The sequence below is a fragment of the Tachypleus tridentatus genome, chromosome 10, assembly GCF_004210375.1.
Source record: "Tachypleus tridentatus isolate NWPU-2018 chromosome 10, ASM421037v1, whole genome shotgun sequence".
Taxonomy (NCBI): domain Eukaryota; kingdom Metazoa; phylum Arthropoda; class Merostomata; order Xiphosura; family Limulidae; genus Tachypleus; species Tachypleus tridentatus.
The window spans coordinates 151,463,911-151,476,001 of NC_134834.1; the positions used below are offsets into that span (position 1 = coordinate 151,463,911).

At 34.7% G+C, this 12,091-nt stretch overlaps 1 long non-coding RNA gene across 1 annotated transcript; it reads right to left on the reverse strand.

Annotated features, from left to right (window-relative positions):
* Positions 1-728: 728 nt before the first annotated feature.
* On the reverse strand, positions 729-10,655 carry LOC143228242 (uncharacterized). Its single transcript, XR_013015281.1, has 2 exons — positions 10,531-10,655; positions 729-2,805 (listed from the first exon to the last, which is right to left on the reverse strand). It is a non-coding gene; the product is annotated as an uncharacterized LOC143228242 (long non-coding RNA).
* Positions 10,656-12,091: the final 1,436 nt, after the last annotated feature.

A 12,091-nucleotide genomic window follows, 5' to 3' on the forward strand; every position in this document is an offset into this window, starting at 1 on the left:
GTTAAAAATACAAAAATTCATTTTTTCAACATTGTATTTGTTTCAAACTATTGTTTTAAAATAAACGTAGAAATAAATTCAAAATACATTGGATCAGTTTGTTAAACCCTCTCATTTTACATTTTCTGCTCATCTTTCTGTATCTAAGAATTCTGGGCAAAAATCGTGTCGTACTAGCTTATTATTCTGATGTTAAGACGAATAGGACTCGTTATTTTTTGCACACTTAATTTTCTTAAGTATTTACATTATCGACAGATGGCGCTAATAAAAAACCATATGGAATTACTGTCAGGTGTTTTTTTTTATAAAGGCGATTTGACATTTTGAACTTTTAATTCACATAATTACGTGAACTAGATTTTTTTCTTTAAAAAACTAATTATGTGTTGTCGTTTAGTTAAGATTAATACCTCATGTTGACAAGGATATTTGACAGAAAGATAGCTACAGCGTTTCGTAGCTGTATATTAAAATATAGAACATCATTGGAAAAACAAAAGGTATTTTATGCCAAAGTTTCTTTTAATTTGCAGCATAGTGACTAATCAGAGAACTTAAATTCATTGACGTGACTGATGACGTAACTTTTAATATGTAATAATGGTATTAATGAACATATAATTGAAGTCAGACAATGTAAATGGGCGAGATATTCTGTGTTCTTTTATTCACATATACTTTGTTTTCAAATCCAGGTTTTATAAATGAAAATAATTTCATGTTATGTATGCTCTTTCTGTTTATTGGAAAACATATCATTTAGTACAAGTAACGTAAAACAAAATATTAAGTTTAATGTATTTAATACGACCAACAACTGATATAACCGATTTTCTAAATCTCGATAATATATTATACATGTATATATCAATGCAACGAAAAATGTAACATAATATATTGGGAAAAAATTACCTAAATTTAAGTTGCCCTTTCTTTTTTGTTCCTTGTAGTGGCGACTTCTTGTGAGATAATATCTGTGGCTGGAATATAGATATCGCTGTCGAAGAATAAATATTTATTTTTTCCATGTGGTTCTATCATTGTTATTGTTCTTTTTTGTCTCTTCCTTTATTATCTGTTTTGGTGGCGACCACTAGTGAGATAATATTAGTTGTTGGAATGCAGATATCGCTGTCGAAGAAAAAAATTTCTTCTGTGGCTCTGTCATTATTATGGTATTTTGAACCGCGAATCTTTCTTTGCCTTTATGGTGACGATAATATATGTATGAGAAATACGGATGTAGCTGTCGAACTGTGTTTTTTCTTATTGTTATGGTATTTTGCACCACGAATCTCTTCTTGCATGTTTTATGGTGGCGATCTCTGGTGTGATTTTATATGTGTGGGAAATATAGACATTGCCGTCGAACTGTGACTGTCATTGTTATGATATTTCAGACCGCGAATCTTTCGTTGTTTTTTATGGTGGCGACCTCTAGTGAGATAATATCTGTCAGTGAAATACAGATGTCGCCGTCAAAGAAGAAACGTTTATTTCTCTTTATGGTTCTGTCATTGTTATGGTATTCGAGACCACGAATCTTTCCTAGGTTTTTTATATTTTTTGTCCTGCACAACCTCCATAAGTCAGATCCAAATCCACTTGAACGTCCGCTATCTTTCCAGCCTGACTGTCTTCTCTCCCTATTGACATTTCAGCAAACAGTAAAAGTGTTCATAAATCACACATTCCTGTTTTTGAAACGACCTCTAGCGGTATGTGTTTTTCATTCAAAATTTATTGCAAACATTAATCTTTCTCCAGCTTTTTCTTCTTATTATTATTATTACTCTTTTTTTGTGTTCCAACCGATGTGATTGGGAGGGACTTGTTTTTATTTATCGTGCAGTCGAAAAGAATAAGAGCTATCATGTCAAGTCGTTCAGCCTTTGGAAAAGAAAAGGCAAATACTTTTGGTATCACTGTAATCCTCTAGATCCAGCTTCAGGTATCATTGTAATCTTCTAGATCCAACTTCTAGTATCACTAGAACACCCTCTAGATCCAACTTTTGGTATCACTGGAATCCTTTACATCCAACTATTGGTATCATTGTAATCCTCTAGATCCAACTTTTGGAACTTTTCGGGAAGATTGACAGTCTGTTTACTGTATTCTGTCGTGTTTGTTTGTTTTTTTGAGGAACGAATTGACAAGTAGCAGAACTTTGAAGGTAAAAGTGGGGACATTTTCGAAAAAAAATGCACAAATTCAATCCATCAAAACTTGAAAACAATCTTTATATGTCTAGTATCAGTATTATAGTGGCTCAGCAGTAAGTTTGAAGGGTTACAACGCTAAAAATCGGGTTTCGATACCCGTGTTGGGCACAAAGCAGATAGCTCAACGATAAATAACAAGAATCGACTTTTCATAACCAGAGTTGGAGAGAGAGCTTATTCTTCTGTAGACCCATTTTCACCTCTGTCAGCCTTTTCCCTACCTCTTTTACTTGTTGCATCTTGCGACTGATAGGGCGGGGACTTCACATAAATTCTAGATCCGTATTTATTTAAAAGATATCTTGAAAACCAGCCTTTTTATTCACTTGATGAGGTCAGTACATAAATGGTGACAATGGCTTCACTTACTTTTCTAACCCATGCTGTCGTCTTACATCCACTTACATAGCCCACTCCCCCTACTCTTCAGAGACAGTAGGTTTGTTTACTTTTACTTCTAATGACTTTCCCGTCTGGCCAGTGACGTCATTTAAATAAATTCTCGTGATTTCTCGTCTGGATTTCTAAGACTCTGCTCCTCTATAGCCGTTTCAACAACATCGTATTCTTTGTAGTTCTGTTGTGAAAGGAAGGAAGGGATGAAGAAAAGGTTAAAAAGCATACTTTTAACACAACAAAATCATACTACCGTTTTAGAAACATTTTCACGTACTTGGTTAACCTGGTTAACTTGACGAGAACAATGTTTTTGCCGTATATAAAGCTTAATTGGTTCATTTATCTCGTTCTATTCCCTGATAAACGGCTGCTGTGAATATTAGCCCTCGTTGCAAGACTTACGTACACTTGACCTTAAATGTATTATAATTATACCCAGCAAGTTATACTCACTAAGTTATATAAATTCTTAATCATTTCAAGGTGAAAATACTTAGTCATATAAGGAGGGGGAATTTTTCGCGGAAAATAATCCATTATGATATTTGATACACTAAATTACGTGTAACAGCCCAACAGAATAGTCATGAAAACAAAGACGACACCCCTCATAATATCGTATTAAAATAAGGAGTTTAGTTGGTTTATACCCCGTGTAGTTTGTTTCAATTTTTGTCGATTTGTACTCATTTTCTTTAAGTTAGTTTCGTTATATTCATTTTACCTTATTGAATAAAACGAACATTTTCGAATCGATCAGGTCACTACTCTTAGCCTCACGTTATTTCACGTTTTTATCTTGATTTTTTCTGGCATTACTAAATATACTCTTGTAGTTACTAATATATTATCTTTTGCAATTGTAGGGTGCGGGTTAGCCTTGTGGTAATAGAGCTCTGGATGGATTTCAGAGCTGGGTTCGAATAACTTTAAGCTATGGGTGCGTAATAAGAGTAAGAGTCGATCTCATAGTATTGTTAGTGGGTGGTAGAGTGGCCTTCCTTCCAATCAGTAATTTAAAATTTGGGATGGTGTCAGAGACTTCATTGTTTTGCCACAAATATGAATATTTTTTAAAAAAAGTAAGAATGCAAAACTGAAATTTTCAGAGAATGTGTAGTTTTAGACCAACTAGGTGACACTCGCACGTTAATAATATCTTTATAAACGTTATTATTTTATACTGAACTCTCGTTTGTCTGCAGTTTTAGTGAAACAATTAACTAAAGAAAGTAGATAAAAGTTGGTGACATTTTGTCTTTTCAAGAGAAACCGATAAAAGACGTGTGTGCAGCCTTAGAGAACGCTAGGTCCGAGATTAACTTTCGTTAAGACCATGTGGTGTTAATTATTCGACCCTCTTTTACAATCCAGCATCTCAATTCATTTAACTCTCACAGAAGACCTATAAGGGTGACAGGCTAGGAGGGACGTGTCGGGTTATAGAGAACACCACTGCCTCCTACTGACGTACACGTCTTGACGTTAATGACTTTATACTGTTCGGTAAAACTTTGTTGATAAATGAATGTCACTTTCTTTCTACGGACGTAAACTTCAACAAAATCCATGGTTCGATTTCGCACAGTGGCCAAAGTGCACATAACCCATTGTGTAGTATTACACTAAGAAGACAATAACATATTCTGGAATTTTGATTTCAGATGTAGAAATATTTTTAACAATTCGGGTAAATGGTAACTTAACCTGTAGAATTAAATAAACCTGTTATTACTGGGAATAATGACAACTAAAGCATTAAAAATACCAACACATGTTATACTAACAAGCTAACTTCCCTTTATTATAATCTGTACATTAACAGATGAAGGCGATTATTCTGAGAATAGATCTGGTGTTTTTTACACATGCCTTCTCAGCAGACGGTCCAATCAATTATGTTATCAAGTTATTACATGATTCGAACGAAACGCCTTGGTGTTTTATTCATTTAATGACAGTTGAATATCGTATCAATAATGCTCATTTCATCACTTGAATTGGAGTCCCAGGGTTACACTGAATAGCTCGTAACAGGACTCTCTATTCGTTTCAGCACAGGTTAGAGTTTATCACTCAGCCAAGATTGTCGCTGTGCTCAAGAGTATACGGTAACTAGCTTATTGGACACAACAAATTATCCATATTGGCGAAACGTCTATTAATGTTGTCCGAAAAAGCAATTTTCTAACCTCTGAATCAAGTCAGCGTGTAGCAACTGCCATTTCTACGAAGAAAGCTTGCAAACGTAATTCATCAAAACCGTCTTATAGCTGGCGCCAGGTAAACTGTATAATAGCAGACAAGGCTGGTAAAGAAAAATCGCTATTGACTTAAATTACACCACACGCAAGCTCGAAACATGTAAATAAATTTATACGTCGATACATTTAAGGTGATTTTAAGGATCGCGTGCATCGCATGGGGAACAAATACGGGTAAATGGTACCTTAAAGTTTTGCTAAATGGATTTCTTCGTCTGTTAGTGACGTGCTAGAGTACGAACCTAAAAAGTAAAAAAACACAACCACTGAAGTTTCATTGGATCTTGTTCTGATACACATAAACAGTACGAACTATGGTGAAAGACGTAGCGCAACGCTCTTAGCAACGAAAAGAACCAGAATAGAAAGAATCTATACGTACAGTCAGTTTACAACACTGAAAACTGTTTTATCTCTACTGACAACCTACAGGACAACGTTCAGACGTGACTGTTAACTGATTATTACGTCATTACTGACAACTTTCAGACGTGACTGTTAATTGATTGTTACGTCATTACTGACAAATCAGACGTGACTGTTAACTAAGTGTTACGTCATTACTGACAAGTTTCAGACGTGACTGTCAACTGATTATTACATCATTACTGACAAGTTTCAGACTTGGCTGTTAACTGATTATTACGTCATTACTGACAAGTATCATACCTGAATGTTAACTGATTATTACGTCACTACTGACAAGTTTCAGACCTGACTGTTAACTGATTGTTACGTCATTACTGACAACTTTCAGACCTGACTGTTAACTAAGTGCTACGTCATTAATGAACAAAAGAAATCCCTTCTATTACTTATTTGACCCGTATTAGATTAAAACTGAAATTCTGAGTTGCCATAGTAATCGTTATACTGATGTGAATCATTTGTAGCTGTAGCAACGCCGTATCGAAGTCTTATAAAGTTTTAATCTGATTATTGTGAATACGTTAATAATTCGACGTTTCTTTGTCTCCAGTCTTTAAATATATCAATGAGGTTGCCACGTAACTGTTGTTTAAACCAGCATTGTTTGTAGTCCTAGCAACGCCGTGCAGAATTCAAAATATTTATCGGTGATTTATCTGATTATTGTTGTATAGTAAGCTGATATTTATTCATATCTTCAAAATAGAGCGGTTTCCTGTACAGCATAGTTTTGCCGTCTCAGTAAAACTGTATTGCGTGAGACTTGCACAAAGGAACTAATTACCTGAAGATTTGAACTGTCATCTAAAACCTTGATCAAGTCTATCATCCATCAGATCTATCGGTGCGTGCCTTGTGCACGCGCTGATTCGTACACCGCGTCAGTAGATACAGTTAAATATCTTAGTCTATTTCGATGAAACGGTGTTCTAAAAGTTAGGAGTCGCCGTTCATTTATCAAGTGCCTATTGTTTTCGTCGTACCCCGACATTAAAGAATAAGATGGTTGCATTAAACAAGCACATGTCGGAGATTAGATGTAAATGTGTTTATTGTTTTCCTGGAAGTTATTAATCGGTACTTCCGGAATGAAAACTACTGCGTAGGTAAACTAACGACCTCCCCCAATCTCTGTATGTTTACTGCACGCGAAGCCCCAAACAGAACACTATCACAGCGGCAGGTGATGTATTTTTAACTGTGTGTTTCTGATTTCGTATCTAACAACACGCGCAGAGAAAATGTTGAAAACACATCTGAAATCCTGCCAACCAAATAAGTTAAAATTTAATAAAGCACAAATTTTGCAAGAATAGACAGATATATGTATATACTGTGTGTAATACACCGGCCAAAAGCCACACATATACACATTTCAAGTTAAGTGTTATTACATATGTTGGTGACACTTTTTACTAGTTCCTTAATACTACTAAAGGGCGTATGATACTCCCCCCCCCCAGAATACTCGATCTGCTATTCAGATAGAGGGGATACGGTGGGGAGAGACTGAAACCACCAGCTAATGACCTATACAGTGAGCTGTTTGTCTGTATGTGGGACTCGCCATTTTCTACTTTTTTATTTCTAGAGGGATTATTAAATAATGGACAAAGATATAATTTATTGCATGTTTTATTTAGCGGATATTTTAGAGAGGTTTAACGATAGAAATAGGTTGCGTTAGATAAAACTGTAAAGTACAAATGAATATTTCAAATAAAGTTTATGTTACAACTGAACACAGGAAATAAAAATACACAGAAGGAAATAGAGTAGCGCGCCCTCTGTCATGCGAGTTGTTTGCTTTCCTATCTCTTCAAATAGACTTGCATCTTTGTTCTTATGCACCGCAAGTCGTTTGCACGTGCCTCGTGGAATAATAGACTAAGACAGATTGTCTAACCAATTGCCAACGACTATTTGCTCACGTGACCAGAAAAGGAAAAACAAAAACAAGCAAATATGTTGATAAATTACAAGCTTTCATTTTGTGAGTGAAATATAATCGTATGTGAAATAAGATGTAAAGTTATGTCAATTCGAAGCATGAGAGTTAATATCCGTATAAAAATGAGTTATCATGGAAATAAGAGCAAGAAAAAACGTTAGTTTAGTAGGTGCTTGTTTTAGTATTTATTTTTATTTCTTCTTAAAGTCAGTCCCACATGTTCTAACTCTTTCAAGTTGAAATTAAATGTTTGTATCATTTAGAAGAATTAATTTGAATTTGTTCTAAAAATACAACTTAATATATTAAGTAAATCATTCATAATGGTTTGTACAATTCAACATAAGCAAACGTAATTCAGACCCCATGAACTTCTAATTAACACAAAGCTGGGTTTCAGCACGACGTATAATTTAGATTATAACTTTCTTTCAGTGTTGAATTTACGTTTGTTTTTGTGTTAGACGTGGCAAGTTAAATCTTGTTTTTATGTTAGATTTATCATGTTTAACTTATCTCTGCATGAAACGTGTCAGGATCGTACTGTTGTTTGTCTGTATTAAGTACGTGAAGTGTTTGTTTATCTGTCTCTGAGTTAAACGTGTCAGGATTATACTACATGAGTTTATCCTGTTTCTATGCTAGTTGTACAACGTTGGTATGTGTTAAGTACGTTCACGTGTAAGAAATTTACTCTGGTTCAATGCTTGTAATTACTTTATTTTGATGTTTATGTGGCAAGTTTATCTTGTTTCTTAGTTAAATGTCTGTCTATCTGTATTGTGTTAAGTTTATTCTGTTTCTTAAATAGTTTTGTCTGTTTTTCTGTTTCATTATAAGTCGATTATGCCAGTGATGCGGTTGACTAATCATTAAGTTTCGATAATTTAACCAGAGTGAATTACCAACCGTAACATTATCTTTTAGCACACAATAAATTGCAGAAATGTAACATTAAAAGTTGGTAGACATGCATTTTTATTCAGCTTTTGCTTTAGACACAATAAACGAATAAAATACAAATATTCAGATCAGCTGTAAGTTGACTTATTAATCACGTGCTGTTACAATGAAATAGGCATGTGACGTGGTTAATCGATTGTTAGAACAATGAAAATGACCCGCTCACTGTAGTCAGGTCTGATGAAGGGCGGTTCCTGAAACACGTTGCTGTAATAAAAACCATTTTTCGTGAACGGTTCTTTCATTTGTACATCCCCCCCCCAACTCCAGTCCCGAGAATTTCTTATACCGAATTCAATGTTTCTTGTTCTCATTTGATCCACAATCAGAGAAATCACTCTCATTAGGACAAAGAAAAGAGCATATTGTTTGTACAACTGTATATTTAATTCACAATAAAGAAATAATTTCTAATAATTACATGTTGAACTCACTACAAGAACGTAATGTTTGTATCATTATGTATTTATTTCACGAAAAACAAACAAGCGTTTGAATAATGAAAAAGATGAAACAACGACATACTGTGAACGGTGTACAATCATGATTGAAAAAATAACCTGTTTTTAGGTTCAAGCTCCATTGGAGATATAATTGAACAAATTAGTTTGTGGATCGTTAAATCTCCATTACATAGAGAGATGTATTATCATAAAGTAAACGTTACAACAGTTATTACGTTGTGAACGTTTTTTACAAGCTATTGAAGTGTGATTCTTGTTACATTTGTCATAAGACATTAGTATTAGGCCTATTATATTTTTTTAAAAACTAAATTCTTTATCTGTTCCTTTAGGGATTTTCAAAAATGAGAAGAATGTGTAGTAATGCTGTTCCGATCACGTTTTATTCGCCACATCCGTTTCCCGACGACGCGTTTCTCTCATTTGGACGTATGTGATACAATAAACACAGTACTGGCGGGAATGCTATTAATAAAAAAAACCTTTTATAAATTGACGAAGAGACAAGATAAATAACGAAGTATTTAATTATAGATTAGGCCTAATATCAGTGTCTTTCACAAATGTAAAAATGTTCATTCAGGCGTTGTAACAAGAAATGAATGACATTTGTCCTAACACATTTTCAGTAAAGCAAGAGCATTATTGTTTCAAAATCAACAAAGCAGTTTTAATTGTAATGATTAGTAATCTGCATATACGATTAGTTAAGTTTTTTGTTTTATTATTATATACTAATTATTAATTAGGCTTAGATTTCTAGCCAAGGCAAAAATACGGAACCTCCAACCTGAAAGTTTGCCCCTGATAAAGAAAAATGCACCTTTTTAAACCGTTCGGTTTATGGGGTTTCGCACGTTTTAGAAATCAAGTGTTTTCCTGACATCATAACAATGACTGATATCCAGTAGTTACAACTATACCTTAAGAGAAAGCTGAAAGCATAAAGAAATGTAACTAATTAAAAGTTGTATCTAATTTACAATTAAAGGCAATATATTGAATCATAAACCTGCACTGATCAGCTATACATTAAGGCGTGTCCACCATGGGGTTAAATTCTCCAATCAGAGAACTCCACCCCACCCTTGAACAGCTCTATCTGAATATATTGTTTTGTTTTTAATATTTTTTACATTTCTCTACATTGTGAATCTCAGTGAAATGAAAGTGTTGACTTTTCTGCCCACTCTCCTTTCGGTTTTAGAAACGTCACTGCTGTAAATAAACGTACACAGCGTTGAATTTGTGGAATCAAACTTTTGATAAGAAGTTGCTATGACGCTTGTTAGTCTAACATTATTTTGTCTTACAGCCATTCACTGATAAATAACATATTAGAAAATCCGAGAATATAAAGTAGGTGTAACAAGTTAGTGCTCATATTTTCTTTAAGACATCGTGGTTTCAAGTACCTCGTATTTTAATATTTTCATATGCCAGGTCCATAGATGCCAGCTCGTGCTGCGCGTTCACACTTATTCGTGCTAGGAGCTAATGCACGAGCCATGTAGCACGTGACGTCATGGCTGGAAAGTCGAGCATTTCTTACATTTAGGCATAGCGTGACGGCTATGTGAGATAACTGCCACTTTACTACCACCACCGTGGCTGAATAAAAAATTCAGATGTGTTAAAACGGGTCTAGAGATTCTAATTTCAAACGATAAATAATTCATATAGTAAGATCAGCTATCGGCGGTCGGCTTGTGAACCAGTCTTGAAAGGAAAAGAAATCGCTTCCTTTTACCGTTACGATCATAGCTGTAGCTAGGTGACTTTAAATGATGGTCGGCCATCAGAAATTAATAGCTTATCAAATATTTACTCACCTTCAAAGTGAAAGTGCTTCTCTCCTTAACAAAATGAGACAAAAAACGCCTGTAATGTCCATTTGCTCCGTCACTTGTGCTCGGATTGCGTTTATTGGAATTCTAAAAGTCCGCTTGTAAACGAACTGATCGATTTAAAAGTGTGCACGCCCCATGTACTTGGTAATAGATTTTTGCAAACCCAGAAACTTTAGTATATATTTCTTTTCCAAAACCGAGCATTAATATTTTATCGACATCATTATTTTCATTCTATAAATAAAATATACCTTTCCAAAACGAGCCTTCAGTTGAAAACGTCACAGATGGTGACTGCCATTTCCCTTGTTAATATAAAATAGAAACTCGGTAATTATGTTTGTCCCGTTTTACTTAACTTTCATAAGCCAAATTTAAGAACTGGTACAACCATATTTCACACACGAACTCCATGTAATTAAGCTTTCAGTGTTAATGGCTGAAGCCAGAATTATGTACGAAAGTTGATAAATGTTTCAAACGTAAACCACTCTGTCATTTAGTTCAGATATCGAAAATAATCCACACTTCTCAGGTTTGGAAGCAAAACTCTTAACTGATACCAGGAAGTATAGATAAATCGAATGACCTGGTCATTACACCTCACTAGAGAAACCATTCATGAAACCCAAGACTATTAAAATATTAGGCCAAATGCAGTCGAATTAAGTGACTAGTAGGTAGACGGATATAAATGGAAAGTTAGTTGAGCGAAACAACGTGAATCTTTGCTTTGAAGGTTGCTGATACATAAGCTGCACACAACTACTTCAGAAGCTTTAGAGGAAGCTCATGAGATTTCCGAGAAGTTGGGGTTTGAGTCACGAACTTCCATTGTCCATCGATGTGGCCATACGTTTATGGATGAATGTTTAATCTGTTATCTACTGACCCCTTACAAGTGCTAGAGTCGGGCACGAACACTACCAAGTACATCGTTACAAGTTGAAATGGATTCCATCCAAGCGTCTCTTGTAGGTGTCATACAAATATCATAGAACTTGGCCTCTAGTCACGCTTTGTAGAAGGTTCTTGTCAACAAATAGCATTTATATGGGCCTTAATAAGTGTGTCTGTATAACTTTAGTTATCGTGATGTCACGTACGTTCAGGTAGCTGGAGCATTTAAAAAACAACAACATTGGCTATGTCTTAATAAGTACTAATTCAACTTCACAGACGAGACATTGTCACAAACAGTACGCTCTGGTTGTGATTGGTATATATGTATGAACAGGGCTTCAATTGTGATGTTTTGAGTAATAAGATGTGCGGTCGATTGTGCAGTTTAAATCGCTTTTTAAAAATGAAACAGCATGTGTTTTTTATTTGTTCTCTGTGTGACGACTGATTCTGGTAACCATTGTGCATCGCGGTGATAGATTAATTTTAAAAACATTACCCTGTTGAAGTAGTGCATATTGGTGTATGGAAGATATATAAACTAACAAACTACAACAGTAACCTAGATGTAACTTTAATTTTGTTATTCTATCGTTTAGTTATTTCGTTCTAACCTTGACAGAACTTTTCTTTACTACAC